The sequence below is a fragment of the Mytilus trossulus genome, chromosome 13, assembly GCF_036588685.1.
Source record: "Mytilus trossulus isolate FHL-02 chromosome 13, PNRI_Mtr1.1.1.hap1, whole genome shotgun sequence".
NCBI classification, from domain to species: Eukaryota; Metazoa; Mollusca; class Bivalvia; order Mytilida; family Mytilidae; genus Mytilus; species Mytilus trossulus.
The window spans coordinates 6,421,250-6,427,706 of record NC_086385.1 but is presented as its reverse complement, the minus strand read 5'-3'; the positions used below and the strand labels follow the sequence as shown (position 1 = coordinate 6,427,706).

Genomic DNA, 6,457 nt, shown 5'->3' with positions numbered 1-6,457 from the left:
CCCCGGCAGTTCCAGTTCCGATCCGCATACGGGCCCGAATACTACTCTACACTAATCACTGCCTTCGGCTTTTTTCGTTACGCGCTCTTCAAGTGGTTTGACCTGTGATGACCTTTTGTTGCTACTGAAGCAAATATGGCCGACCAGTGATGAATAAGGATCATCTGTTATCAACTTTACCATTATACATGAATAAAAACGATAACTGTAAGTAAAATATACTCAATCCAAATAATTTTACTAAATAGAAACTTTGCAAAATTATGTATCGTTAGGTCGAAGAAATCGATTGTGGTCAATTATGGCTTGAACACTATCGACTGCTTTGCATAAAATGTTGTGAGAGTCTGAGTGGTTAAATTTACCCGAGAAGCTGCTCCATATGGATTAAACTACGGATAAATTTTCTCAAAATTCGATTCAGATATATACATGATATATAATTTCATGGAATAAAGAAATAAAACAATCATATAACTATTATACAATGTATTTACTTGCAAAATAACACAGGGTAACACACACATACTAGATTTATTATGAATTTTGCTTTTATTATATATGTCATCATGGTCATGTGCAAAATAAATGTACAATAGTCTTTATGGGAACATTTTCATTTCGGTATTCAGGGACTGGGTTTGAAATTAGCATGAGTCCACACACAATAGCCCCTACAATTACAAGCATTTAAGTGTGGGCTACTTCATTTTTTTTTGTTTATATATATAATTTAATATATAATTAATACATGTAATATATACATAAGTACGTAATTTAATATATATATATATTTGTTGGCTATAAAATTTAAGCTGTGGGCTACAAATTGTCAATGCTAAAAATTTTACTTCAATCCCTGGTATTACTATTTATTTTCAAGAATATTTTATTGAATTATTATCCGGTCAATTCATACAATGTAATACCCCCCACCCCCAAGTAAAATCATTAAGGGCAAATAAAAAAATATGTGTGTTTCCTATTTCCCCATTTACCCTATAATTTAAGGTTACAAATAGCTGTCTGCCTAAGAGTTTTTTTTGTCGTCTTTTCAATAAGCATTTTACAATATAATATCTCTCCCAATGTTGAATAAAGTAAATTCCCTTTTTTTTTCATAGATATTATTTAATTTGGCCTTATATATATACATGTACTCCTAATAAATCATTTTAAGAGAATCCATATTTGTTCAAGCAGGAGCGGCAAAATATGATTTTTAACAACTTAACAAACATGAACTAAATTTAGCTACCTGTATTTACCTATTTGTTTAATTATTATGATTGTTTTGATAAGCATGCACTTTTGTTTTGATAACTACTTGCACCTATTTCTTGAACGCCAACACAATTTTACAGGTAAATTTTCGGTAGAACAAAGAATGTTGGCATTCAAGGAATAAACCATATCAACTTGTTGTCCAAGTAGAATATATAATATAAACATAATTAATGATAAATTCTTTGAGTCTCAAACATTAGCATTAAAAACCTAAACACATCTGAAAGTCATTTTAGCTCTGTCATATATGTTTAATAAATAATGCAACAATTGATTTTTAGTTAAACTTATTTTATTATCGCTTTATTAATTTTAGCTATGTCAACCAGAAGGACTTTGAACACAGTTATTGAATTAGTTTCCTTGGAGACTTTAACAGTAATTGTTAAGACTTGGAACAAGACAGAATGAAACTGTGAGAAAGTTTACATTTATACATGTACAGTGTACATGTAGCTTCAGTATGAATCAATTGATACACCGTAAGTATATCTTCTATGAAAGTTATAAATTGGTTGTTCACAAAATTTAGTTTTTACTAGACAAATGCTAGATATATTTGAGCATAAAATACAAGACCAAATTATATATTAAAACAAATACAAAAGTTTTTCTAAATATTACTATATTTCCTATATATATGGTGATATTAATTATATGATCAAATTGTTAGATACAACTACACTGTATAAAATAGAGGATGTTGTATGATTGCCAATGAGAAAACTCATCAAATGATAGACAAAATGACAGCAATTAACAACTGTAGCCTAAAGTAGGTCACCATACAGTCTTAAACAATGAGTAAATCCCATACCACACAGAGAGCTATAAAAGACCCTGTAATGACAAATGTAAAACAATTGAAACAAGAAATTTGGCCTAGTTTATGTACAAAATAATGAACAAAAAAAACAATATGTGATACAACAAACAACAACCACTGAATTACAGCATTCTGAATTGGGACAGACATAATCATGTGGCAGGGTTAAACATGAAAGCTGGTACCTAACCCTCCCCTTACTTGAAACAGTGGTGTAACAGTACAAAATAAGAACAAATTATAAAAATCAGTTGAAAAAGTATTAACTCATCAGATGGATACAAAAAGAAATACTGTAAACCAAATTAATTTCGCGGATACTTTATTTCGCGTTTTACCCTTTCTTGACCATTTCCCAGCTATTTAATTTCGTGATTTTCTGATTTGATAAAGCTTTATAAGGAAAGATCCAAGGTTTACATATTAGCGACGATTTATATTCGCGTTATTTTTCTACTTGCGAAAGTCGTGAATATAAATCGCTCGCAAAAATAAGTTGGTTTACAGTACATTTAACCAAAAAAGAGGGGACATGCCCGGTACAAGTATACAAACAACTGAAAGACATTCAGTACAGATATGAGATTATTGACTTTAAGCAAACTCAAGCTTAATATGAGGTGTGAAAAACAACCCTAAATCTGATACTAGTAGGTCCTGCAACTTTTGAACAACAGACTCTAAAAAATCAAAATTAAAAGTGAACTCAATCTAAATTTTGTGTTAAAATTTCATGAGAAATTGTTCAAAGCAAAGAAGACTATAATGTTTAAGGACTATTTTTGGTCCAAGAATATAAAATGTTTGTCAACTATTTCAAAAAGACACATTATGTTTGGAAATGTATCGCTTTCTTGGAGTCACACATATCAAGTCTAAAATATATTTTTATTTGACCAAAAAAACAAGGAAAATATTTAGGATAACTGTTATTTTCTTAGTAATATCTGGGCCAAATAAAAACCTTTACTATTTAGCCCCTTCTACTTTGAGATATTGAACAAAGTGTTGTCATTTGAAAGGATGAATGGACAAACAATTGCATACCATATACATCCCTTATCTACTGTAAATAAAACCAGAAGTAACAAAGTTAAAAAAAAAATGTTTATATATTTTCAGATCACAATTTTGTCAACCTGATCATTGGAAGTTTACCAAGTTATATGAGACGCATTGAAAGCCTGTAGAGATTCTACATGTATACATAAATGGAATAGACTCATACTTACAAATAACAAGACTAATGCACTCTCAAACAAGGATTATTCACGTTTCAATGAGTGAATTGAAGTGCATGCTAGCTGCGCATGGAAGTTTGTGTGCATTTTTAAATATTTATTTTTGTTTTCAAAAAATTACTTGTCTTCATAAATTAAGCATGAACATACATGTATTGTTGTTATTAATTAAAATAGAAATAAAGAATAGTTTTATCTCAGACTCAATTTTAGCCAAATAATACAGTTAAATATGATTTAACTTTTTTTCCTAATATATGAACATGTGATACAAGGAGATGTGGGGTATAGGTTCATTGGACAGCATCCCAACAACACAAAACACAATACTTATTAAAGTTGAATACAATTAACAGAATAGTTTAAAACTTTCAACTGGCCATCATTCATCAAAAAGTGTGAATATATTCAAATTTACAGCCCAATTACAAATAAAGATCTGCTATCAACAAAAAGAAAACAGGAATAAAATTATCTCGCAAATGAATCATTATTGTGCTAACCGGGTTTACCAGATCTCAAAATGGATAGATTATAAACACTTTTGATTAAATAGTAGATTTTATGCATAAAGCAATGCAGTATTACAACTGCTTTTACTACAAAGATGGAAGACCTGGATGCTTCATACTCTGTATATAGATGCTTCATGTTACAAAGTTTCCGTCAGTCACATGTCTAATGTCCTTGACCTCATTTTCATAGTTCAGTGACTTCTTGAAAAAAAGTTAAAGATTTTTTGTAATGTGAAATTCTCTCTTATTATAAGTGAAAGGATAAGTTATCCTTTTAGTTATCATAACTATATTTGGTATGTGCGTAGCTTGCAAGGTTCTCATGCCTTTCAGACAGTTTTCACTTGACCATGACCTCATTTCATGGATCAGTAAACAAGGTTAGGTTTTGGTGGTCAAGTCTATATCTCGGATACTATAAGCAATAGGTCGAGTTTATTCGGTGTATGGTATGATTGTAAGGTGTACATGTCTAGCTGGCAGGTGTCATCTGACCTTGATCTCATTTTCATGGTTCAGTTGTCAAAGTTAAGTTTTTGAGTTTTTGGTCTTCTTTTTCTAATACTATATGCAATAGGCCAACTATTTGGTGTATGGAAATATTTTATGATCTTTATATAAGTTGCACAGGTTTTATTTGACCTTGACCTAATATTCACAGTTCATTGCTCAGTGTTTAAGTATGTGCTTTGGTCTTTTTTTTTGAAATTATAAGCAATAGGTGAACTGTTTTTGTTGTATGGAAGAATTGTTAGCTGTACATGTCTACCTGGCATGGTTCATCTGACCTTGACCTAATTTTCATGGTTCATTGGTCAATGTTAAGTTTATGTGACAGTTGAAATACAGCTTTATATTTAGGACTATCAACATAATATCAATGATTAGTAAAGAAGGCGAGACATTTGAGCGTGTGCACTCTTGTGTTTCCTTACTGAATAAAAATTATGAGATTTAAATTGCTTTTGAGACAATAATTTAGCACTGACAATTGGCAATTGGACCAGATTCCTTCTCTCAGTTTTTGAAATATAAGCAATTGATTTTCAGTACATATATTCATTACTGGTTTAAATTTAATGCACACAACTACAATAACAATTATTGTTAATGCCAAGAGTATCAGGACATAATTTGGGTGTAACAGCTACCAAGGTATCTGTTAGCTTAAAACCCAGTCCCCAATCATGTATATTAAATAATAGATATTGGTTAATGTGCAGTAAAAGTAAAGAGTATATGTACAATATTATTAATGTTAGAGAGAAGTGGTCAAGATAATGTTTTGATGAGCAGTAATAAAAAAATACAATAAAAATTAATGCAGCAAGGTTCAGTATTTCAAAGAATTAATTCATAGGTGTCTAGGTAAAATGCTTGAACAATAATAGGATGCATAGTTATTAGGACCATTACACCTACATGTACCATTCATCTATTAAAAGGGGCAGGTATGTTTTCTCTCTTGAAAGTAACATAACTTTAAACTCCATTGATCAATTTTTTCAATCAACTGCTTGACATTTGTGGCTGTGTAATGGTATGTTGATTTCATCATTTGGAGACATTTAGTTTTTAGACAATAACTAAAGTATAAAAGAACGGATCTGTACAAGATGGTCCAACAGGTCCAAAATTAAAGTTTTTGTTTGATTTTTATAAAAAATAATAAATATTAAGGGTTTTTTGTTATGCAGAATCTAACCATGAATTTAGATTTTGAGCCCCATTATTAAATTAGTTCACATTGAAGTCTTAAGGGTCCAAAACTAAACTTAGCTTTCATTAAAAGTTCAATTCTTCTGATTCTTTGATATGCTGAATCTCAACATGTATTTATGTTTTGGATATTATACCATATTACATGTACATATTATAAAGGAAATATCCAGTTTTAAAATTCAATGTTCTTAGTCCACATTTAATCTGTGCCAGAAATCAAGCTATGTCAAGTATATACTAGTATATAATCATGATAATCACAATCCAAATTGAGAGCTGTATCAAGCTTGAATTTGGTGTCCATTATTGTTCAGGGTTCCATCTCTGGGTAGTATATAGCAGCACCCAACCATGCCAACAGAGCATTATATTTTGGAAGGAACAAACTTATTTTAACAATTCACTTTTGAAAACGTTATAGATGCAACGCAAATAAATGCTGATTTCATGGATTTTCTTGTTTTAAACTTTTATTACACCTCGAGCTCTGTCATGATTGATGAAATGAAAGACTGACCATATTCAAACTTGAGTTGATGATGTCAAAAAAAGTTCAAGCCTGCAATAACTTTTGGATGTGTGGTTGTTCACAAATAAAATAAAACTGAATAAACATTATAATTGCTATTGTAGGTAAGAAAATCTGGAATACATGTGAAAATATGTCTTATTTTGTAAGGTTTGACATGACAAAAATGCAAACTGACGGACTAAATAAGACTAGCACATGCAGGTTATACCATATAACCTATAGTTTCTTAAATCAATATCATTTTAACTTTGGTGGATAGTCACATTAGCAATCATTCCTGAACTCCATATTTTAATCATCATGATCATATATGTACTACAGCACATAATGTGTT

At 30.4% G+C, this 6,457-nt stretch overlaps 1 long non-coding RNA gene across 1 annotated transcript; it reads left to right on the top strand.

Annotated features, from left to right (window-relative positions):
- Positions 1–3,435, top strand: LOC134694926 (uncharacterized). The gene is made up of 3 exons (XR_010102652.1): positions 1–207; positions 1,604–1,769; positions 3,236–3,435. It is a non-coding gene; the product is annotated as an uncharacterized LOC134694926 (long non-coding RNA).
- The last annotated feature ends 3,022 nt before the right edge of the window (positions 3,436–6,457 follow it).